General features: G+C 46.7%; 1 long non-coding RNA gene across 2 annotated transcripts; it reads right to left on the bottom strand.

The window, feature by feature from the left end:
- Positions 1 to 22,936: 22,936 nt before the first annotated feature.
- LOC133144560 (uncharacterized) lies at positions 22,937 to 25,172 on the bottom strand. 2 transcript variants are annotated; one of them, XR_009710729.1, is made up of 5 exons: positions 25,047 to 25,153; positions 24,485 to 24,521; positions 24,200 to 24,391; positions 23,746 to 23,824; positions 22,937 to 23,612 (listed from the first exon to the last, which is right to left on the bottom strand). It is a non-coding gene; the product is annotated as an uncharacterized LOC133144560 (long non-coding RNA). The 2 variants fall into 2 exon arrangements; XR_009710730.1 differs by lacking the exon at positions 24,485 to 24,521 and having other exon boundaries at positions 25,047 to 25,172.
- Positions 25,173 to 25,915: the final 743 nt, after the last annotated feature.

Here is a 25,915-nt window from a genome sequence, read left to right as displayed (position 1 = left end):
ACGCGATCAACCCGGCCCCAGCAACTGCCCGGAAGGTCGCCTGTTCGTCCCTGAGGGCCTGCGCTCGTCCGTGCTGCAATGGGCACACGACTCACGCCTGGCCTGTGATCCCGGAGCTGCGCGCACGAGGTACGTGGTGGCGCAGCGTTTCTGGTGGCCCACCTGGAAAGTGGACACCAGCGATTACGTCAGAGCCTGCTCAATATGTAACCGCTGTAAGACCTCTACTCGTCCTCCGGCCGGGCTACTCCAACCCTTGCCGGTTCCCCGGCGTCCCTGGTCTCACCTGTCCATCGACTTTGTCACGGGCCTTCCCCCCTCGGAGGGGAACACGGTGGTCCTCTCGGTGGTGGACCGGTTCAGCAAAATGACGCACTTCATTCCCCTGCCTAAGCTTCCGTCCGTGAAGCAGACTGCGTCCATCATGGTGCGGGAGGTGTTCCGTCACCACGGCCTCCCACAGGACATCGTGTCGGAACGTGGCCCGCAGGTCGCGTCCACCTTCTGAGCGGAGTTCTGCCGACTACTCGGCGCTACGGCCAGCCTCTTGTCGGGGTTTCACCCTCAGTCCAATGGTCTGAACCAGGAGCTGGGCAGGTCCCTCCGATGCATGGCCGCCGGGGACCAGCGTGGGTGGGTCCAACACAGAGGCGTAGCCAAGCCGGGGCGAGCCGGGGCGGCGCCCCGGTTAGGACTCCCTGCGCCCCGGTTGAAAAAAATCGAGCTTTTTCGATTCTTCATTTTCATGCCGTTTTTTTTCTTTCGGTCTCGCGCGAATGAGCTCCAGCTGGAGGTCCGCAAAAAGCTCCATAATCGGTTAAAAATGCTTAGCCGCGTCCCTGGAAGCCAGATCGGGGCGTAAAAAGTTAGGCGGAACGGCCCTGGAGCTCCAGCTGGAGGTCCCAAAAAAGCTCCATAATCGGTTAAAAATGCTTAGCCGCGGCCCTGGAAGCCTAATCGGGCGTAAAAAGTTAGGCGGAACGGCCCTGGAGCTCCAGCTGGAGGTCCAAAAAAAGCTCCATAATCGGGTAAAAATGCTTAGCCGCGGCCCTGGAAGCCTAATCGGGCGTAAAATGTTAGGCGGAACGGCCCTGGAGCTCCAGCTGGAAGTCCCAAAAAAGCTCCATAATCGGTTAAAAATGCTTAGCCGCGTCCCTGGAAGCCTAATCGGGCGTAAAATGTTAGGCGGAACGGCCCTGGAGCTCCAGCTGGAGGTCCAAAAAAAGCTCCATAATCGGTTAAAAATGCTTAGCCGCGGCCCTGGAAGCCTAATCGGGCGTAAAAAAATAGGTGGAACGGCCCTGGAGCTCCACCGGGAAGTCCCAAAAAAGCTCCATAATCGGTTAAAAATGCTTAGCCGCGTCCCTGGAAGCCTAATCAGGCGTAAAATGTTAGGCGGAACGGCCCTGGAGCTCCAGCTGGAAGTCCAAAATAAGCTCCATAATCGGTTAAAAATGCTTAGTCGCGTCCCTGGAAGCCTAATCGGGCGTAAAAAGTTAGGCGGAACGGCTATGGAGCTCCACCTGGAAGTCCCAAAAAAGCTCCATAATCGGTTAAAAATGCTTAGCCGCGTCCCTGGAAGCCTAATCTGGCGTAAAATGTTAGGCGGAACGGCCCTGGAGCTCCAGCTGGAAGTCCCAAAAAAGTTCCATAATCGGTTAAAAATGCTTAGCCGCAGCCCTGGAAGCCTAATCGGGCGTAAAAAGCTAGGCGGAACGGCCCTGGAGCTCCACCTGGAAGTCCCAAAAAAGCTCCATAATCGGTTAAAAATGCTTAGCTGCGGCCCTGGAAGCCTAATCGGGCGTAAAAAGTTAGGCGGAACGGCCCTGGAGCTCCAGCTGGAGGTCCAAAAAAAGCTCCATAATCGGTTAAAAATGCTTAGCTGCGTCCCTGGAAGCCTAATCGGGCGTAAAAAGCTAGGCGGAACGGCCCTGGAGCTCCACCTGGAAGTCCCAAAAAAGCGCCATAATCGGTTAAAAATGCTTAGCCGCGGCCCTGGAAGCCAGCCCCGACCGCCAGCCCCCGACCGCCACAAGGCGACCGCCACCGGCCCCAAGCGCCAGCCCCGACCGCCACCCCCCGACCGGCCCCAAGCGCCAGCCCCGTTCCGCCTAAATTTTTACGCCCGATTGGGCTTCCAGGGCCGCGTCTAAGCATTTTTAACAGGTTATGGAGCTTTTTGAGGACTTCCAGGTGGAGCTCCAGGGCCGTTCCGCCTAACTTTTTACGCCCGATTGGGCTTCCAGGGCCGCGGCTAAGCATTTTTAACAGGTTATGGAGCTTTTTGAGGACTTCCAGGTGGAGCTCCAGGGCCGTTCCGCCTAACTTTTTACGCCCAATCGGGCTTCCAGGGACGCGGCTAAGCATTTTTAACAGGTTATGGAGCTTTTTGCGGACCTCCACATGGAGCTCCAGGGCCGTTCCGCCTAACATTTTAGGCCCGATTGGGCTTCCAGGTACTTCTAAGAAATTCCAAGTTATGACTGATTACTGAGTTGATTTATTACCCTGGAACTATATGTTAAAAATATACGTTTTTTTTACATTGAAACATCTGGTTGTGGGGCCTGTGGGCGCGCGCCCCTACTGGAAAAATTCCTGGCTACGGCTCTGGTCCAACAGCTGCCTTGGGTGGAGTATGCCCACAATTCCCTCCCCAGCTCGGCTACGGGACTGTCGCCCTTCCACTGCGTCTTCGGGTACCAACCACCCTTGTTCGCCCGCCAGGAACGTGAGACGGTGTGCCCGTCGGCCCAGGCTTTTGTCCGCCGTTGTCGTCGTGCCTGGGCGAGGGCCCGGACCGCTGTTCTCCGCTCTGTTTCAGGCTACGTCCGCCAGGCAAACAAGCGCCGGTCACCGGCTCCGGAGTACAGAGTGGGCCAGCGGGTGTGGCTCTTGACGCAGGATTTGCCGCAGCGAACGGGATTCCGCAAGCTGGCGCCGCGCTTTGTTGGACCGTTTCCCATCCAGAAGGTGATCAGCCCGTCCGCCGTCCGTCTCCTCCTTCCGGAGTCCATGAAGGTACACCCTACGTTCCACGTGTCCCGGGTGCGGCCCGTCTTTGAGAGCGCATTGGCGCCGGCGCCCGTGCCGCCGCCACCGCCCCAGCTCGTCGAGGGGGGCCTGGCTTACGCCGTCCACTCCCTGCTCCGATCGCGGCGGCGCGGTCTTGGCTTCCAATACCTGGTGGATTGGGAGGGCTATGACGACGCCCACCGCTCCTGGGTCCCGAGCCGCTGGATCCTCGACCGTTCGCTCTTCACGGAGTTCCATCGCTGTCACCCGGACCAACCGGGCCCCCCGCGCGGACGGCCGAGGATGGTTGAGGGGCCCAGGGGTAAGGGCCCGAGGCGGCCATGTTCGCCGGTGCCGGAGTCTTCTGCCCCCGCGTCCGTCGATCCTGCGTCCGACGAGGAATCGGACGTTTCTTGGAGCCTGGCCGTCCGGGGGGTTGCCTTCCTCTGCCTTCTGATTTTTTTTGTGTTTTAGTGCTCTGGGGATGTCGGGAGCCGTCCCTTGTGGGGCGGGTTCTGTCACGTACTGGCGCCACCTGTGACAGGACCACGCCTCCCTATCAGCGGAATCGCCGCCACCTGCCACAGGCTCAGGCACAACGCTATACCAACGCCGCCAGCGCAGACCTGCGTGTCCGTCTGTCGCATGATATTGTTTCGCCCTCCGGTCCACGACAAACCGAAGTCCGTGAAGAATCGAAGATGCAGCAGAACAGCTTGTTTTTCCCAGCCTGATCGCCCGCAATAAAGTCTCTATCGCTATGCACTTGGCTGCACTCTCCATTCCCTTACAGAAATACAGTTTATTATTTTTGTGTCATCCCAAGCTTACCGCTGAAGAGAGAGCAACAGCAATGTGTACGCGTTCTGTTAGGTTGGACAATCTCATGTATGTTTAGATGCTTATATCTGTACAATTCTCTTAATCAATTTATACAGACATAACTGCTCAATCAGAACACGAATACAACACACATAACTGTATGAACACACACACATAGGCGCACACACACACGCACACACACTCAGGCACCAAATGGTCATGTGACAAGTTCCCCCCTTTCCCGGCAGTATAAAAGAAGCTGACCTGGAGAAGGAAGTTGTTGTTTCATCTGCTGCCGTGCCTCGTGCATTGGCCGCCATTAAAAAACCCAAGATCTTGCCAATAAAGAACCAACTCTATACTCCACATCTTTGTTTTTCCTGCCTCAACATCGGACATCCCGCAAAACACGCAACACCGCTTTACTGTGTTTGTTGTTTCCATAGATTGAAGGAACCCTCAATGAAATGTTGCATGTAGTTTGGGATGTCCGTTGTTGAGCAAGGAAAACAAAGATGTGGAGTAAGAGTTGGCTCTTTATTGGCGAGATCTTGGGTTGTTTAATGGCGGGCAGTACACGAGGCACGGCAGTAGATGAAACAACAGTCTCCTTCTTGAGTTCACAAGGTTTTATACTGTCCTGATTTATAACAATTCATACGCAAAATCAACAAGGTACTGCAAACTCTTTATTTAGGAAACTACAAGAGTATTGTAGTATACAAAGTGCTTATTTTAACACTGAACTTTGATGTCGTGTTTTTTCTTTAAATGTGCGGCGAGATTTGTGCTCCCTGAATATTTGATCGCCGCATGGCAGGATTTACAAACTGCACGTGTCTTGTCCGTTGAGCCATCTTTTCTTTGGAATCCAAAGTGCTTCCAAACGAATGACTTGAAGCCTAAAGGGGAACAAATTTCCTCGTCTTTTTGGACACTAGCCATAGCACCAGCCCAGGAGCCGCGTACTAGTTGTCGACTCCCCTTTCACGTGCCTGCTCTGCTCACAACACAAAAACGCCGCGCACTGCTCCCGGAAAGAGGAACCAAGCAACAATGAACTAGATTTCAAAATAAAGTGGCGTCTAATGTCCGAGGTCAAACACGGCGATATAAATCAATGTTTACGTTTAGCATCGATGCTAATAAATCGTAGAGCATTATATCGATTAATCGATGTGTATTGATGAATCGTTACACCCCTAATATATATATATATATGCTTGCTTCCTCTTTCCGGGAGCGCACTGCGCGTGTTGTGTTGTGAGCAGAGCACGCACGTGAAAGGGGAGTCGACAACTAGTACGCGGCTCCTGGGCTGGTGCTATGGCTAGTGTCCAAAAAGACGAGGAAATTTGCTCCCCTTTAGGCTTGTTGGATTTATGTTCTCCTGAGTGAATGTGTTGGTTCATCTTTTGTTGTGGAAAGATGTTCTTCTTAATTGTCGTTTTATTTTGGAGGTGATTTTGTTTTGGTGATCATGGAAGACTTCACTTCCTGTTCCGGGTTGTTATGTAGCGTGAACCGCATGCAAAACGCGATGAGTGTATATGTTTGCCCTCCTGTGTTGCGGACAATAAAATAAACGGGAAAAGTAATCAACCAACCAAGTGTGTGCATTATTAAGAGAACATGGCCGAAGAAGAAGAAAACCCTTCGAGCTCAACAGGTTATGGGCCCAGGCGTGACACAACAGGAGGAAGATGGCAGAGGTTAGTGTTCAACGGAGACGAAAACGGTTACGAACTCTGGGAGACAAAGTTTCTAGGCCACATGCGGATCATTGGCCTAAAGGACACTATATTATCAGACACTAATCCAGATGCAGAGAAGAATGCTGAATGCTACGCTGAACTGATTCAGTTCCTTGATGATAAAAGCCTTTCACTGGTAATGAGAGATGCGACTGACGACGGAAGAAAAGCTTTAAAAATACTCCGTGACTACTACGTTAGTAAAGGCAAACCTAGAATAATCGCACTGTACACAGAGCTGACGTCTTTACAGAAGAAACCTGATGAGACAGTGATAGATTATATTATCCGAGCTGAAAAAGCAGTGACCTCCCTAAGAAATGCAAAAGAAGTCATCAGTGATGGACTTATTATCGCTATGATTTTAAAGGGGCTTCCTGAAGCTTACAAGCCATTTGCTATTCACACAACTCAAAGCAGTGAAGATTTAACATTCACACAGTTCAAAAGCAACCTGTGAAGTTATGAGGAAACCGAGAAATTCGACAACAAAGTAAAAACAGATAATGTGATGAAGGTTAATTTAACCTCAATCGTCTGTCATGGATGTGGAAACCGAGGACATTTTGTAAAAGATTGTCGCCAAAAGGGAACACCTAAATGGTGTAGCTACCATAGAAGCTCGACACACAGTGATGAGACATGTAGAAGAAAAAACAAGTACACAGATGATGCAAAACTAACTGTAGAAAAACAAGAGGACAAGAAAGAAGAGCAGACTTTTGTATTTAAAGTTAGTCAAAGACTTCTGCCTACTGACATAATAAGAGAAGGACTAATGGTGGACTGTGGTGCTACTTCACACATCATTACGGAGAAGAACAAGTTCATAAAGTTTGATGAGACTTTTGATCCTGAGAAACACTACATGGAGCTTGCTGATGGATCCAGGACAAATAACGTCGCACTCAAGAGGGGAGATGCCAACGTCTCTCTACAGGACGTACAAGGACACTGTACCACCATCACATTGAGAGATGCTCTGTTCATCCCATCCTACCCTCAGAGCATATTTTCAGTGAAGGCAGCTACAACCTATGGAGCACAGGTGATTTTCAAGAAGGGACAGAGTGAACTGGTGAACAAAGATGGGACAGTCTTCTACATCGAAGAATACAACAGACTCTACTATTTGAAAACGGTAAATAATGAAACATCATTCAATGACATGATGTCCTGTGACACTGTTAATCTGACTTGTGATGTGAAAACATGGCACAATATTTTAGGACATTGTAATGTTAGAGATGTGTTAAAGCTACCTGATGTTGTAAAGGGCATGAAAATCACAGGCAGTGACATGTTAGATTGTAATGTGTGCACAGAAGGGAAATTCACTAACGACAGAAACAGACAAAGCGACCCAAAAGCGAGTGAGCCATTACAGTTGGTGCACACTGATCTAGCCGGCCCCATTGAACCAATTGGCCAAAGTGGTCACAAATATGCTATAATATTCACAGATGATTATTCAGGGGCAGTCAGTTTACTTTCTAAAACAGAAAAGTGACACCACATAGGCCACAGCAAAGTTTCTAGCTGACTGTGCACCATATGGCAATGTTAAGTGCATTAGATCGGACAATGGCACTGAATTCACAAGCAGTTCCTCCCAGTCTCTTTTAAGGGAAAAAGGTATAAAGCATGAGACATCTGCACCATATTCTCCTCATCAGAATGGCACAGCTGAGAGACAATGGAGAACTCTCTTTGAAATGGGGAGGTGTCTTTTACTAGAAAAGGGGCTGCCTAAAGAATTATGGCCTTATGCCATTCAAAATGCAGGACACACTCGCAACAGATGCTACAGTAACAGGACTAAAAGTACACCATATCAGATGTTAACAGGGAAAAGACCAGATCTCTCAAAACTATGGATATTTGGGTCCGACTGTTATGCGTACATACATGATCACAAGAAACTTGATCCCAGATGTGGAAAAGGAATATTTGTGGGGTATAGTAAAAATAGCCCACCATACCTGGTTTATTACCCCCACACCGGAAAAGTGTCAAAACACAGACTCGTGAGATTTATCAAAAAGAACACGGTTGAACAACAAACACAGACTGATGAATGTGACACAGAAATTCAGACTTATGAGCATGTAGTGCCTTCAAAGGAAAGTACAGAACAACAAAATGAAAATGCAGCAGAGAATAGAACTCCTAGAGAGGAAGAAATCAACACAAATGAACCAAACCTTGACACAGAAAGAAATAAGGGTGATGATCAAAACCAAACTGAACGCTACCCTAACAGAGAAAGAAAACCTCCTAAATATTTAGAGGATTACATATCTAACTGCAAAGTGCTAGCTAATGTAAATTCTGTAAGTGTTGATTATTGTTACAGAGCAACATGTGGAATTCCCCAAACCTATAAAGAGGCACTGATGTCACCAGAGGCAACAAGGTGGAAACAGGCAATGACAGAAGAAATCAAATCTCTGAAAGAGAATGACACATTTGAACTGACTACTTTACCTACTGGTAGAAATACCATTGGAGGAAAATGGGTCTACGCCCTCAAAGAAAATGAACAAGGACAAATATTTAAAGCCAGGTTTGTAGCAAAAGGTTACAACCAAACACAAGGAATAGACTACCAAGAGACATTTGCACCAACAGCAAACATGACATCTGTACGAACCCTAATGCAAATATCAGTCCAGAATGATCTTATTATCCACCAAATGGATGTTAAAACTGCATATTTGCATGCTCCCATTGAGGAAGAAATATACATCGACCAACCAGAAGGTTTTGAGCAAACAGAGTCAGGAGAAAAATTGGTGTACAAATTAAAGAAATCCCTTTACGGGTTAAAACAATCAGGGAGAAATTGGTACAAACTCTTGAATGACTACCTTGAACAAAATGACTTTGAAAGAAACCTTTCTGATCACTGTGTATACAGGAAAGACATTGACCATAAAACTCTGCTGGTTATCATCTGGGTAGATGACTTGATCATTGCGGCTAGCAATATTAACATGTTGAACATATTCAAAGAAACAATGAGGTCAAAGTTTAACATGAAAGACCTGGGGAAAATATCCAGTTTTCTTGGTATCCAGTTTATACAAAAAGGGGCTGAAATCAGAATGAGCCAGAAGAGGTACATTCAAAGAATGTTGGAACGTTTTGGGATGTCAGAATGTAAACCCAGATCCACACCGTGTGAATTAAAAACGGACACTACTATATGTAGAGGAAGTGATACAAATGGGACAGTTAACCCAAGGGAGTATAGAGAAATAGTGGGCAGTCTGATATATGCCATGACGTGTACGAGACCAGATATAAGCTGGGTTGTTAGCAGACTATCTCAAACACTAGCTCAACCCACGAGAGAGGACTTAGTAACAGCAAAGCAAGTCCTCAGATACCTAAAAGGCACAAATGATTTTGAACTGATCTTTAAGAAAAGCAGTGAGGATCTAGATCTAATTGCTCACAGTGACTCTGACTGGGCATCCTCTGTAAAAGATAGACGCAGTACAACAGGGTACTGTTTTGCACTTACTAAAGAGGGACCAGTAATATCCTGGAAGTCAAAGAAACAGCCTACAGTGGCACTCTCGACATGTGAAGCCGAATACATTGGTCTTGCAACCACTACTCAAGAATGCATGTACTTAATCCAACTGTTAAACGGGATGGACAGAAAAAGGTACACGTGTGTCAAACTGTTTGGGGACAACCAAGGGGCCATTGCTTTGAGTAAAAATCCAGTGAACCGACAGAGGTCGAAACACATTGATGTGAAATATCACTTCATTCGGGAAGCGTTGAATGAAGGAAAAATCCACACTGAATACTGTCCATCAGAAGAAATGGCTGCAGACATACTAACAAAACCAGTTACAAAAGTGAGACTCAAAAAGTTTCAAAAATGGTTCTTTGGAAATGCACAAGATGCTATGGGTAAACAGCATGAGAACAAGGGGGGGTGTTGGATTTATGTTCTCCTGAGTGAATGTGTTGGTTTATCTTTTGTTGTGGAAAGATGTTCTTCTTAATAGTCGTTTTATTTTGGAGGTGATTTTGTTTTGGTGATCATGGAAGACTTCACTTCCTGTTCCGGGTTGTTATGTAGCGTGAACCGCATGCAAAACGCGATGCGTGTATATGTTTGCCCTCCTGTGTTGCGGAAAATAAAATAAACGGGAAAAGTAATCAACCAACCAAGTGTGTGCATTATTAAGAGAACATGGCCGAAGAAGAAGAAAACACTTCGAGCTCAACAAGGCTTCAAGTCATTCGTTTGGAAGCACTTTGGATTCCAAAGAAAAGATGGCTCAACGGACAAGACACGTGCAGTTTGTAAATCCTGCCATGCGATGATCAAATATTCAGGGACCACAAATCTCGCCGCACATTTAAAGAAAAAACACGACATCAAAGTTCAGTGTTAAAATAAGCGCTTTGTATACTACAATACTCTTGTAATTTCCTAAATAAAGAGTTTGCAGTACCTTGTTGATTTTGCGTATGAATTGTTATAAATCAGGATATTGTTCTATGTTTTTTATTTAAAAAAATATATCGATCGTAGAGCACTATATCGTGATATATCGTGAATGAATCGCAGCAGGCTTTAAGATATCGGCAAATATCGTATCGTAGTTCTTTGTATCGATATATCGTATCGTGACAAAACCCGCGATTTACACCCCTAATATATATATGTGTGTGTGCGTGCGTGTGCGTGTGTGTGCGTGTGTGTGCATATGTGTATGTGAGTCATAGTGAGTGTGTATATTTGTGAATGTGAGTGTATATATATATATATATATATATATATATATATATATATATATATATATATATATATATATATATATATATATATATATATATATATGGCAGAGAACGGGCGAGCCAAGATCCTGTGGGACTTCCAGATCCAGACTGACAAGATGGTGATGGCGAACCAACCGGACATTGTGGTGGTGGACAGACAGCAGAAGAAGGCCGTTGTAGTGGATATAGCAATACCAAGCGATGGCAACATCAGGAAAAAAGAACTTGAGAAGCTAGAGAAATACCAGGGCCTCAAAGAAGAGCTTGAGAAGGCCTGGAAAGTGAAGGCCTCGGTGGTGCCCGTGGTCATTGGGGCACTTGGGGCAGTGACCCCCAAACTGGAGGAGTGGCTACAGCAGATTCCAGGAACAACATCAGACATCTCAGTCCAGAAGAGTGCAGTGCTAGGAACAGCCGAAATACTGCGCAGAACCCTCAAGCTCCCAGGCCTCTGGTAGAGGACCCGAGCTTGGAGTGGGAGACCACCCGCGGAGGGTGAGAGGGGATTTTTTTTTTTTTTTTTTATATATGTGTGTGTGGTTGTGAGTCATTGTGAGTGTGTGTATTTGTGAATGTGTGTGTGCGCGCGCATGTGCGTGCGTGTGTTGTGTCCACCGTCTGTGCCCAAGTGGCCACAAAGTTCTTGGTGCTGTATCCGTGTTCTGATAGAGCAGTTATCCATCCATCCATCCATCCATCCATCCATCCATCCATCCATCCATCCATCCATCCATCCATCCATCCATCCATCCATCCATCCATTTTCTGTACCGCGTGGTCGAGATCCCCTATGAGACATGCCACCGGGAGCTGATGCAGTCAAGGCCTGGAGAAACTGCACCTACAGTGTTCTGGGTTGGCGATGTTAGCAACGACCTGTTAGAACCTTTCAAGAAGTGGGAAAAGTTTATCCACGTCAAAATACCGGCAGCAAGAATCCCCGAATATCCATATCATTGCACGCTCAAATACTCCAAAGACTCAACACAGTCCCAGGCAGAAGAGTGGTTGCAGAGACAACCCCAGAAGTGCAACCCCGTAGAATCAAAGTTGAATCAACGGAACTTGCATCATTCTGAGACCACAGGGAGCGGCCATGAAGGTGCACAATGATGGATACATCCACAAGGAATTCAAAGTCAAGGACAGCATCCCCCATGTGACTTTGATGGTGTCAGAGGACTGTGAGCAGCAACATGTGGGGGAAACGATGATGGAGGCGGAGACACTCAAATTTACCCCACTACAGGAAAACAACTCTCTGTGGGTGAGCGATGATAGACGATTTATGAAAATCATGATTTCAGACCAAGCATACAGACGGCCTCAAACGGTGCAGCTGTCGCACAAATCCGTCCTTAGCGTGGCAGCGGACCGTCTCAAGGAGGAAATGCTACAACAGGTTCCTGATTATGTGTGGTCGCGCCACAGTACGGACATTGGACTCGTGAAGTCAGCACAACCAGTGAGAGTGGATCTTTGGCCCGGTTGCAGGCCCCCGTGGAAAACACAGTATCCACTGAAGGAGGAAGCAGTGAGGGGGATTGAAACACAGATTGAAGGATTGTTACTAGCGAACGTGTTGACACTTACACAAACGCCGCTGAGCAACACACCAATATTGCCGTTGAAAAAGCCAGACAATTCCCACCGGCTGGTACATGATCTTCGGGCGGTAAACGAGGTGGTGGTTGACAAGGTAGCTGATATGCCGGACCCACACACCTTGCTGGCACAAATTCCGTCTGACGCATAGTGCTTCACGGTGGTGGACTTGTGTGGCGCTTTTTTCAGCGTCCCACTCAGCTGCGAATCACAAGGACTGTTTGGTTTTACGTTCAAGGGTCAGTTTTATCCGTGTCAGGTTTAATTCGCTGACTGAATAACTATTAAGAGAAGAGCAACAGCAAAGAAACCACAAGTGAGACGGAATATTAATTCTTTTCTCGCGAGGAGTGCAGTACAGATCGCTACAACAATCTCACTACACTAACTATCTGTATGCACTCCTGCTCTTTTTATTTGGATTTGCCCTACCCATAAAATGAGACAAGCCCCTAAAGGGGAGGGGGAAAGCACGTGGGCTTTGTCTCGTAAGCAGAAAAATCACAAGGTGTTACATACTGATATGGAACAGTGTGATGAGGAGTATGAGTGATCAGCAACCATTCTTTGTGTCTGTGATGAAATCAGGAAACATGAGCGATCACTTGTAGGTTCATTGGGGGGTGCGAGATAGCGATGAGGCATGTTGTTGATCAGATCAAAAGGGTCTTTGTTAAAAAGGAACTGTCTTGGTAGATGTCTTCATTTTGCTGAGTTGTCAGCTGCGACCTGTCTGACCCAGCTGTAATCTCTCTCTTCTGTGGTACATCATAAAAACAGCAAGGCCAAACAGCAAGCATATACTGCAGTAATATTGCGGTAAAGCATTGATTAGAGAACGCATGATAACATATATATACATTTTCCTAACAATCCGTATCCAAGACTGCCGATGGGCTATAAGCATAGCCCCCATGTGTTTAACAAGGTGTTAAAAGATTATCTTGAAGGGTTGGAACGGCAGGTGCAGAGCACCGTTATTCAATACGTGGATGACATTATTGTCTGTGCATCTGATGTAGAAACATGTCACAAAGATTCAATCAAATCGTTGCAAATTCTTGCGGAAAACGGTCACAAGGTGTCACAGAAAAAACTTCAATACTGCCAACCGCAGGATTGCGATGTATTTCTGATGGCTTATGGGTGGGTTATCCTGTGACCATCCTCACTCATCATAGTCTTCGGACTCTTTTGAATCATGGTAAGTTCACCTTGACAGAGCCCCGGCTCAGAGACAATTCCAGGCTCTTGGAGCAGGAGGATGTTACTATGGCATGGTGTACAACGTAAACCCAGCTGAGTTTTTGCCAACTTCAGAGAACGGTGACCCCCATGATTGCGTGCATGAATCAGAACAATACTCCCGGTTGCGGTCCGATTTACCTGGGGGAGGGGGACCTAGAACTCTGGACAGACGGCTCTCGTTATTGCGTCGGGGAGACGTTGTGTGCGGGCTATGTGGTCATACAAGCGCACGGGGCAGAATTTGTGACAATTAAGGCCGAAGTTATACCACAGCGCAACTCGCTGAATTGGTGGGGTTAACGGAAGCGTCCCTGCTCGCAAAGGGAAAAAGAGTCACAATCTATACTGACTCAGCATACGCGCATAGTGTGTGCCACCTGTTCGGAGCGGTGTGGAGGAATCAGGCGTTTAAAAAGATCGATGGTTCCCCCATACAACATCATGCTCAGATATTGAAGCTGCTAGATCCGATGATGAGGCCCAGCGAGATAGCCATTGTGAAATGTGCTGCTCAGACGCGTCCCGGGTCACACAAGGTAACAAACTGGCAGACGAAGCAGCCAGGGCTGTAACGAAGGGTCAGCAGACAGGAACAATTTTGTTGGTCACGCATGAGGTCGACCTTGAGGACAAGGTCACACTCAGGGATGTAACCTTGATGCAAACAACAGTTAATCCGATGGACAAACATTTGTGGGTGTAGAGGAGGGGCGTGCCAAGACTCGGACGCGGTGTGGAGAAATCACGAGGGTTTGGTGGTTGCCCCACCAGATTTGTTAGGACTGCTAATACAAGAGGCACATGGGCTGGCCCAAGTGTCAAGGGGGGAGGTGAAGCGAAAAATAACCGCAGAATATGGTTTTTGGGCGCCATATTTGCTCGAACAAATCGATCACGTCATTGGGAAATGTGTAATCTGCTTGAAAAACAACGTGAGGCGAGGGGTAGGCAACCCCACGGGTTACATCCCGACTCCAAACGGCCCCATGAGGGGGCTAGTGGTGGATTTTGTCGACATGATTCAATCGGTCGAGGGGAAAAGATACTTGTTGGTCGTTGTGGACCGGTTCTCGAGATGGCCGGAGGTGTGTCCGACTAAACGAAAAGATGCTCAGTCTGTTGCCAAGTTTCTGTGCCGTGAGGTCATCAGCAGATGGGGGCTTCCCGATAGAATTTCGTCAGACAACGAGAAAGAGTTTGTGGATAAGACGGTCAAACTAATTTTTAAAAAATTGCGAATTAAACAGCGACTCGGACCGTGTATCACCCACAAAGTCAAGGCATTTGTGAAAAAATGAACGGCGTTTTGAAAAATTGAATCTCCAAAGTTTGCCAGCATACAGGCTTGAATTGGATTGCTGCCTTGCCACTGGCACTGATGGTATGCAGGTCAAGTGCACTTCTCGATTTACACTTGACTCCTCACGAATTGGTGACCGGAAGACGTATGCCGTCGCCGAGTCTGCGCACCAGTGGCAAAGGCCCGAGCCTGTCGGTTTTGGAGGACGAAATGAAGGCCTATGTCAAACACCTAATCACGATACATAGGAACATTTCCACCTATGTTGTTGACAGGCCGAAACAAGAAGAAGTGCAAGAGAGACTTGAAGCGAACACTAAAGACACAGTTCAGCCAGGGGACAAAGTGTATGTGAAAGTGTTTCGCCGGAAGTGGTTCAACGAACGGCGACGGGGCCATTCAAAGTTGTGCGCTGTACGGGGACAGCTGTCCAAGTGACGGGATCGCCAACTTGGTACCATCTGGCACACTGCATCAGGGTGCCTGATCATGGAGAACCCCGAGGGGGGAGTCATGACTCTGGAGATTCAAAGCAACAACCACATCAGAAGCTGGCGTGTGGCCAGGATCGGGAGCAGAAAAGGCGTGGCGAAGCTGTGGCTGATGGTGAGCCTGCAATGCCTGTTCCTGTTGGACCAGGGCGCGTCACAACCAGGGCCCCCGATGGTCAACAGTTTGAACATATCAACTTGGACCACACACCCTCCCCAGGTGAGGGTGACTTGTCGAAACACGGTGGCACCGAGCCATTGGCGCCCGGGGGTGGTGCCCCCGGTGAACCGAGTTGTCCGCCGGGACCAAGCGGCGGATGCCCGGTCAGACGTAGAGTCAAACCCAAACGTTACCTCGCAGCACCACCGAGGTGGGGTCTCTGTGCATACACACAGCAAAATGGGAGGACAACACCGGTAGTGTACTTACCCTGGCTGGGTGCACTTATGCAGACGATGTGGTATTATTGAATTCATATAGGCGAGCCGAGTGGCTAGATAACTGTGCTCTGTTTGTCACAAAGATCGGAGAGACTGATTTCGAGCAATATAAATGTGCTTGTTTTCCTCGGGGCGTGGGGGGAATAAACCGCACGGTCAGTCAACGGAAGGCAGAAAGCATTAACTTCGTAATGTTGACAGAGAGAAGGGCAAGAGCCGAAAAGCGCCCAGGCAGCCCACATGGGCGGCCTGCAAGGGGGGAGGGAGGAGGGGTATTGGTTACGGTCATGACCAAACATGACACGACACCCCCGATAGACATCAACGGCTCTCTCGAAAATCGGTCTGCCGTTTCTGACATGATTGCGGCGAAGGTGGAGACTGAGGGGGCGTCGCCTGTCGCTACAGAGGGTGTCGACGAGTCGTCCGCTGACTCTGCCTGGTCCCCTATAGAGGAACGGAGTAACCCGCGCGTGATGGCGTGACGAGAAACTGCATGGAAGGCGTATGGGTTTGAGGCCTCGGCATTACAGGGGGTTGACGAATGGGCGACCAAGAACATGTGGTATCGACTAACATTCGATTAGATCATCCAAGGCGGTGAGTGGGCCGTGTTTGGTCCGGGTTGTTAGGTTACGGACTTTTGCTATTGATCTGACTCCAAACTATGGTCAACACTTAACACATGAATTGCTATGTTCTAATCCACACACTGGCGCACCTAACAATTTTGCGAGTTCGTTCTGTCAAAGAGAAGACCAGTAGATCAATCAGACCGAATTTACCAATTGTTTATTCCTGACAAAGCAAACTAATACAGGCCTGGGTTCCGGGTCCCTCACACTAAAGCTCGTGTGTTCTTGTGACCATCAAGGAACAACACATTCTTCCGGGTTGCTCAGTTATAAAGAAACACAATATGAATATTCAAACATGCAAAACAATGTGAGATGATTGGTTGATGACCGTCTCCTCCTCACTGGGTGTTTATGGGCAAGTGCCGATGTCCTGGTGGTTGGGTTTGTCTAGCGCGCCCGACCACAACGACGAGGTGTGATTCTCACTTTGACGGCTTGTACGTGTCTTGGTCTCGCCTGACCGATGCTTGCACCCTGTGTACACAACACTTAGGAGAAAACATCTTGGTGCAATTGTCTGCACACTTCCTCACTTTCCGGTCCATCAACTGCTTTGCATGAACACAGCTACTACTGAAGATTAACTTGATGTGATTATATATATGTCTAACTTAGCCTTTAAGAAAATATGTTTGCAAGCTGCCAAAAAGCACATTTTCCTTTAGGGTCAAAACACCTAGTACGCTACAGGCGGTTTTTCAAACCATCCCTGTGCCAGTGTCCGATAACTGTCAACTCCGAATGCTGCTTTGGTTGGTGTATGAGCAATTGTGGAAAGCACCCGAAACCGACGGGCAGGACAGGAACATTTTCAAACCCACAGGGGAGTGCGCGTGGATAAGCGAGTTACTCTATTTAGATTGGCTAGCCGTGCATGACGATATTAAGGTATCTGTGCCGGAGTCTATAGATGTACCTTCGGTGACGGTGATGGTGTGTTTTTGTTCTAACGTGACACACGGAGCTCCAGGAGTGTTTCTGGGGGTGGCGGAGTGTGACATGTACTCCATGCAATTCCCAGGTACGCCGTGGGGAGAGAGAAGCGCTATTCATCCGGTAACTTTCACACCTCCGACCGCACGGCACGCTATTACGGTAATGGTGGAAAATCGTACGGTCCCCGGGAAGACGACCATAGGTAGCTTTAGGGATATCTGGTGGGTGAGTGGGGCTAAGGCATATTTGTTTTTACCTTATGGCTGGGTGGGTTGCATTTATTCAGCAACCTTAAGGCTCTCGTTTGAGGGGATGCCCATTAGGAAGGGCCCTAAGCCCCAGGGTAGTGGGTTTAGTGTGGTAGTGGGTAGGGACATGGCGAAGTTTCACACTATGGAGGCGTACCATTGGAGAATTTGTTTGGGAGAGAAATGAGGCCTCGGGATTTTCCCCTGGTATGGGGTTACGTTTTTGGCGGATCATATAGATAACATTACATATACTCTTCAAGGTTTCGCAAATGAGATAATCAAGGGTTTCAGACAGTTATCACTTACCCAGAAGAGCCATCGCCTGACCCTGCTTAAACACGACATGGCCTTGGATTATATCTTGGCCCGGCAAGGGGGGTTGTGCATGTCCCTCAATTTGTCGGACGACGCCTGTTACACTCTAATTCCGGATAACACAGATAATATAACCAGTGTCATCGACGCGCTTAGAGTCATCTGGGACTCTTTTGGGCCCTCCGAAAGCGCCGGCTGGTCGGCTACGAGCTGGCTGCAGGAGAGGCTGGGGCCTATGGGGGCGATGCTGGTTCAGTTGTTGGGGGCGCTCGGGATATCGTTGTGTGTAATGTGTTGCTTTTGCACCGTAATATTGACGTGCGCGAAGGCCGTGATGTTGCGGTGGTTCGGTGTGGTAATGCCGGGAGACCAAACCCAGATGCCGTTAATCCCGGTCGAACGTGGGGCGGATTGGGGATTCGGGGAGGAGGTGCGGGTGAATGATAGGTATCGTTTTTAAAAAAATAAATAATAATAATAAAAAAATAATAAAATTAATTAATTAAAAAAAAAGAGGAGAGTGTCATTATGGTGTGTACCGGGTGTTTTAGCTTAGAATTTGCTTGTTTTTCTTGTCAAGTTGTACACTTGGGTTTTTTATTTGTATTTTTTGTTTTCCGCATTGTTGGGAGGAATCCCACTTAAATTGGTAGGCTATGTAGTCGATTTTGTGTTTTTTATAAAGCTTTCTTTGATATTTTACTTGTGACCGGATAGAAACACCTTACAAGCCTGTCGGGGTTCTAGTCTTCCTTGCGCATGTCTTTGTTTTCTTTTCATCTTTTCTTGTTATGACATTTGTGTTGTTTTGTGTGCTGTGAAGAAAAACAAAAAAACACTAAGGGGGTCTGCCATGCAGTGTTGCCCAGCCGGGGGTGTTTGGGAGGGGGGATGGAGAGGCCCATGATGGACAGTGCCGCTTCTTTCGTGCTGATGTTGCATGTGTGCGTTGCATTTTGAGCCGTTGTCATCACTCGATACTGGGAGTGGTTCTCATTCGTTGCAGGACGTTTGGACGCTGACCGGGGCCTTGCAAGGGACTTTAAGGATGGTGGCATGGACATGAGAACTTTGTATGGACAGCAGGCCCTGGGCACCGCCGCCCGGTGCTCTTCACCGAGGAGGACTCTGTGGACTGGACATTGCTGCGGCATGCACTCACACACGCAAGGGAGGAGGGGGCTTGACTGTTGAATGTTTTGATAATTCGTTTTTATATACCCCACTATGCCACCTCGGTGTTTTGCCGTGTTTATTTACTTCATTATGTTACTGTTAGGGTTTGCAGAATATCTTCATCGTATGATTATGTTGAAATGTAACCTGTAATAATTTAACTAGTTTGTCCTGTCTAGACAAAATTAGTTTACCAAAGTGATAAGATCATTTCAACTGATTGACTAGATGCAGAGGAAGCAATCAAAGTTGCTTTGTTTACAGAAAGTCGTAAAAGGCCCCCTGCTATGCTTTGATCAGCAGGGGACCGTCTTCACCTTATCCTGTGTGTTCCCACACCCCCACTTTCAACCCCACTCTGTTTCTCTCAATAAATAAGCACCTGACGAGGCCTGAGTCAGACTTCATTCGACCATCGCTGTAAGCACAGCGACGAGTGAACTCTCCGCCTGCAGGTGCCTAAAACGACTAACTTGACTCCAGTGTGGTTCTTGCAAAATAAGTTAGAGTGAGCAACACCCTAACAGTTACCTCATTTCTTTGCCTCGTGGTGTGTTTACAATATGACAATGCTAGTTTGTGTTTGGGGGGCATGGTTCTGTTCATTACTGTTTTTTCGGCTCATGCTACGCTTTGTGGAATGTGATGTGTGCCGGAGCTCCCTTCACCTGGCTGACGCCAGGTAAGGGGGGTCTCTGGGGGTGTAGAATGGGCCTCCCTCTTTTTCCTCGTCATTAGATTGCCGAGGTTTTTTGAGGCTTTTAGCGGGCCACAGCAAAGTTTTCTCTCCAAATTGACGGCGTGATTAAAAGAGCACCATAGGGGGGTGCGGTCGGTGTCAATAGGCTAAGCGGGCTGGGGGAATTCAATCTTGGTCGTGTGTGGTTCCTGAGAAGCCTCAGATTGCTGTCAGGGAGAAATTTGATATTAACTTAAGTTGAGTTTTCCTAGTTAAAGTAACCTTAAGTAGCATGCTTTGAGCGTGATTTAGAATGAGACAAATAGTGTAGATGGAAACCATAAAATGTTTGGGGGAAGATTTTTGGATGTTTACCGATGTCATTTCTGGTCGAACCGTTATTAAGGTCTCATACAATGTATATTCCCTCCGTGAGTCGTCACCTTATCGTGGTGGAGGGGTTTGCGTGCCCCTATGATCCTAGGAGCCATGTTGTCTGGGGCTTCATGCCCCAGGTAGGGTCACCCATGGCAAACGGGTCCTAGGTGAGGTGCCAGACAAAGCATGGCTCACATTAGCCCCTTATGAAGAAAAAAATTAATGGAACCCCTTTTCCCTCGCCTGGAGGCGGGGCTCGAAGGCGAGCGTCTGGTGGCCGGGCCTTCGCCTATGGGGCCCGGCCGGGCACAGCCCGAAAAAGAAAACGTGGGTCCCCCTTCCCATGGGCTCACCACCCGTGGGAGGGGCCAAAGGGGTCGGGTTCAGTGCAAGCTGGGCGGCGGCCAAAGGCAGGGACCTTGGCGGTCTGATCCCCGGCTGCAGAAGCTGTCTCTTGGGACATGGCTGGAAAAGAGCCCGAGCTGGTGTGCGAGGCAGAAAAGTTCCGACTAGATATAGTCGGACTTGCCTCCACGCACAGTTTGGGTTCCGGTACAAGCACTCTCGAGAGGGGCTGGACTCTCTTCCACTCTCGAGTTGCCCAACGGTGAGAGGCGTCGAGCAGGTGTGGGTATACTTATTGCCCCCCGGCTGGGCGCCTGCACATTGGGGTTCACCCCGGTGAACAAGAGGGTAGCCTCCCTCCGCCTTCGGGTGGGGGGACGGGTCCTGACTGTTGTTTGTGTCTATGCACCAAACGGCAGCTCAGAGTACCCACCCTTCTTGGGGTCCCTGGAGGAAGTGCTGAAGAGCGCTCCTTCTGGGGACTCCATCGTTCTACTGGGGGACTTCAATGCTCACGTGGGCAATGACAGTGAGACCTGGAAGGGCGTGATTGGGAGGAACGGCCCCCCCGATCTGAACCCAAGCGGTGTTCTATTATTGGACTTCTGTGCTCGACACGGATTTTCTATAATGAACACCATGTTCAAACATAAGGGTGTCCAAGTGGAGGAGTTTTAGTATCTTGGGGTCTTGTTCACGAGTGAGGGGAGGATGGAGCGCGAGATCGACAGGCGGATCGGTGCAGTGTCGGCAGTAATGCGGACTCTGTACCGGTCCGTCGTGGTAAAAAGAGAGCTGAGTCACCCTCACTTATGGTCATGAGCTATGGGTCGTGACCGAAAGAACGAGATCCCGGATACAAGCGGCGGAAATGAGTTTTCTCCGCAGGATGTCCGGGCTCTCCCTTAGAGATAGAGTAAGAAGTTCGGTCATCCGGGAGAGACTCGAAGTACAGTCGCTACTCCTCCACGTTGAGAGGAGCCAGATGAGGTGGCTCGGGCATCTCATCAGGATGCCTCCTGGACGCCTCCCTGGGGAGGTGTTCCGGGCATGTCCCACCGGTAGGAGACCCCGGGGACGACCCAGGACGCGCTGGAGAGACTATGTCTCTCAGCTGGCCTGGGAACGCCTTGGGATCCCCCGGGATGAGCTAGATGAAGTGGCTGGGGAGAAGGAAATCGGGGAGTCCCTCCTGAAGCTGCTGCCCCCGCGACCCGACCCCGGATAAGCGGAAGAAGATGGATGGATGGATGGACAATGTATATTTCACTTCTAAGTTTAGAGGGTTTAATGGGACGTCAAACGCTTTGTGTGGCGGACTCCATCTAGTGTGGAAACTGAGAAGTGCAACAGAGTTGAGCTCAAGCTTCTTGTGCGGGCCATATTCAATTATGTTTTCAGAATTTGCTGCGGGCCAATAAAAACTGGACCGTGGGCCGCAGTTGGCCTTTAACAGCATTGTGAAGAAGAGTCACTTCCAGAATTTGGGGGAGCTTCAAAGACAGTGGACTGAAGCTGGAGTCCAGGTATCAAAAGCCACTGTTCACAGACGTGTCCGGGAAATTCTGAACTCAAGACAACGGAAGAAGCATCTGACTTGGGCTACGGAAAAGAAGCACTGGACAGTTCCAGATTGGTCCACAGTCTTCTTTTCAGACGAAAGCAAGTTTTGTATTTCATTTGGAAGTCAAGGCGCCAGAGTCTGGACAAAAGGCTGGAGAGAAGAAAAATCCAAGTTGCTTGAAATCCTGTGTGAAGTTCCCACAGTCAGGTTTGAGGAGCCATGTCAGCTGCTGGTGTTGGTCCACTGTGTTTCATCAAGTCCAGAGTAAATGCAGATTTTAGAGTACTACATGCTTCCGTCTGCTGAAAAGCTCTATGGAGATGACTATTTCATTTTCCAGCATGATCTGGCACCTGCCCACAGTGCCAAAACCACCAGTAAATGGTGTACTGACCATGGCATTACTGTCCTCGATTGGCCTGCCAATTCCCCTGACCTGAACCCCATAGAGAATTTGTGGGGTATTGTGAAGAAGAAGCTGAAAGACACCAGACCCAACTATGCAAATGAGCTAAAGGCTGCTATTGAAGTATCCTGGGCATCCATAACGCCTCAGCAATGCTACAGGCTGATTGCCTCCATGCCACGCCGCATTGATGCAGTAATCCGTGCAAAAGGATTCCCAACCAAGTACTGAGTGCATTAATGGACATTTTCAAATGTTTGATTTCGTTTTGCTGTTCTAAATCTTTTTTTTTTACTTGGTCTGAGGAAATATTCTAATTTTTTGAGATAGGATTTTTGAGTTTTCTTAAGCTTTAAGCCATAATCAGCAATATTAAAATAATAAAAGGCTTGCAATATTTGATTTGTAATGAATCCAAAATATATGACATTTGTTTTTTTTAATTGCATTTCAGAAAATAAAGAACTATATTATTCAAATCTTCTGAGACTATGGGATAGACGTCTATATGTAAAGTTTTTTTAAACATCTACGGAATAGACGTCTATTAGACGTCTATATGTGAAAGTTTTTTTAGACGTTTATTTAATAGAAGTTCGAATGATGGCTAATTGCTACTCGCGCGACTAGCGCTAATAATTGAACATCTAGACGTCTATTCAACATTGAGGTTCTCTTCAATACATTTAACCTGTGATCCTTACCTTTGTGTAGTTCCAGGATGTTGTGAAAATGCATTTGATTAGTGATGGTCCAGGGTGTGAAAATTTACATTTTTTAATATAAAAATAGGTTATAGTAACAGTCAAACTGCAGATATAAATACACCTTTTGATGTTAAAATTAACCAAAACGATAATTGAACCTAAATAAAAAAATATTTTCAAACATTATCCAACCGTCACAAATATAAATGTGCAATGTTTTTAAATCATGTTTAAAAATGTAAAAATATACATACAATATTAAAGACTGGGGGCTGTTTTAATAGAACAAAACTACTAAGTTACAATATATATACATATTTTATGTCGGACATATCAAATAAACAAAACAACCAGCTCGGCGTAACACAAGGGGGAAACAATATAAACTTTTTCTTTTTTTTTAAAACGTTTATTTCGAACATTAAAAAATACAGAAAAAAATAAAAATACAGAAAAATGATAACTCCATAGTACAATAGAACATAAAAGAAAGAAAAAAGATATTGCATTATAATTTTCCTTTATCGTAAAATCATATTTGTTCAAAAACTTCACTCTCTTGTGGGGTTTTGATAGCCCCCTTTGCTACTCAGCGCTGGAGCCTGTTTTCATTTTAAAGTCATTCCGGTCCTTGTTTCATCATCCGTGGCCTCTGTGCGTGTCGCCAACAGATTCTACAAAGATGAACTCGATGGACATCAGGCACGACCCATTGTAGACTTTGGGATTACTCTGTAAAAGAAATATGAATATGGAAAAAAGTTTTACCTGTAAAATAGCTTTTCCTTGATGTATGTCATGTCAGTCGCACATTTTGAACATAAAGCAATCGCACAGGAACGAGCAGACAAGTTTTTTTATTTACCAGCGCTACCAGAGCAGTCTTCTTGTGCGCCCTCTTTGCACGAGTTTCACCACCACGCATATTATCATTTGCGTAAAATCTACAACAGAAAAAAAATGTCAACATTGAGAGCAGCCACCACATCATAAGCCTTCACTGTTGTCTTTTCTAATCTACAGTACAGATGTCAAACTAATGGTCTTGGAAACATGCAAGTCTTCAAATCAGTCCCTCCCAACACAAGACTGCTTTGCAATCTGTTTACAAGGCATTATGAACAGTGTCTCAGAAGAGTGGAATTAAGAGTAGACAAAATTGAATTGAGGACTTTTTTTCTTGTAAATCAAGTAAAAAAGTAACTGAAAAGTCAGTAACTTTGACAGCACAGCAATTAAACCAAAAAGAACCTACAGGTTCCATTTGTAAGCTATAAAGAGAGAAGGGGGGAATCACAACATCCAAAATTTTGACTAACCAATTCCAACCTTAATCATTCCGTCATTCATTCTTGCATCCTGTTTGTTATTTATTTCCTTGAACATCAAGTCAAAGGTCTCCAGATCAATCATGGGCAACCGTCCACTCTCCGCGCCAGATTATGAATGAGAGTTGAGGCTTCTCAGCCCATGGATTGCCAAAAGGGGCTCCATGATGACCTTCAGAAACTCTGAGAATGTAGAGAAATAGAAATAAAATACTCAAATTACTGCAGCTATGACCTCTTTTTAAATGACTAATGCCTACAAAAAAAACCTCTTACTTTTCCCTGTGATGGGCATTTCACACTCACTTCTTAGCTGTTATAGAATGAAGCAAGTGTTAGCTGCAAGATTCAAATGAACCATTTTCCAATGATATACTTTGCCCTGTTTGAAAAAAAAAAAAAAGATGGCATTCTGTCTGTGCCTTTGAATGTGGTGCAATTTCATTTGGCTGTTGTACATATCCAATCACGTTATTTTAAAATAGTACTGATAAAATTGCTTGTTCTACAAGTTATCCAAATGATGAAAATGTACAGGGTAAACCTGGGTTTTATTTTGCACTTTGACATAGTGATGTGCATTCCAGTTATTTTAGGTGAACTAAATCTTTAGGATCAGTTCACCCAAAAGATTCGTTCAAACGAATCGTTCAATGAATCCCCCCAACCCTAACACCCCCCCCCCCCCCCCTCACACACACAGTAATACGTTGTTGTTGTTTTCACATCCAGTGGAAACAACCCATACACATCAAACAATACAACCACACAACCCCGCCAAATTATTATATATAATAATAATTGGCTTGGGTAATTAACACAATAATACAATACTTACACACTACACTGATCCGTTGGCATCAGTCCCTCACCCGGTCGTGGACGGGAAATTGCGTCACTAACTCGTTCATGAACGGGAATTCACGTCACTGACTCGTAAAGTCCCTCCTCCATCTAATGCTCGCTGGCGCTGCTGATTGGCTGATTTTCTTCTGTTTTGTTTTACGGCGAGGTAGCACCAGCTTCAGTGGGCATTACTGACATCTACTGGTTGAAGTTATATATGAAAGGAAAAAAAGAGAATCACTTTAGGAAGTGATTCGTTCACTCTCGCTCGCTGAAAAGATTCGTTCTTTCTGAACGAATTGTTCACTCACGAGCCAACACTACTTTGACATTCGAAAGTCAAGGCAACGAACGACATGTCATAAATACAAGTTCCATATTGAAGATTGCAATTGCGACATACGCTTTTAGCATATGCTCGACAGTAGCTAAGCATACATGAGTATATTCAAACCACCAATAACAGATAAATTTCCAAAGATAACGCGAGGCAGTTGTGATTACGTCTACAATCAAGAATAACTCTAAAAGCAATCTGTACCTTGTGGTGTCTAACCTGTTTAAAAAATATGACAATAATTTGGATTTGCACTGTAATTACTGATATTCAGTAAAATACACCATGGAATCAAACAAAAAAGAAATTACCTCATACAATGATTGACAGCTCAATCTAAACAAATGAACGTCTGCCGACAGTGTCTGACACATTTGAGTTGCAAATATGATAAAATAATCTGAAAGAAATCTGAAAGAAGAAAGACATTAAAGAGCATTAGAAACATTTTATGCTTCATCTGTAACATCTGGAGACACCAGAGCTCTATAAACTTCAAACGGACAAATTTTGCAGTTGCCGTC

Source organism: Syngnathus typhle, linkage group LG20, assembly GCF_033458585.1.
Source record: "Syngnathus typhle isolate RoL2023-S1 ecotype Sweden linkage group LG20, RoL_Styp_1.0, whole genome shotgun sequence".
In the NCBI taxonomy this organism is placed as follows: Eukaryota; Metazoa; Chordata; class Actinopteri; order Syngnathiformes; family Syngnathidae; genus Syngnathus; species Syngnathus typhle.
This window is presented reverse-complemented; position numbering and strand designations above follow the sequence as displayed.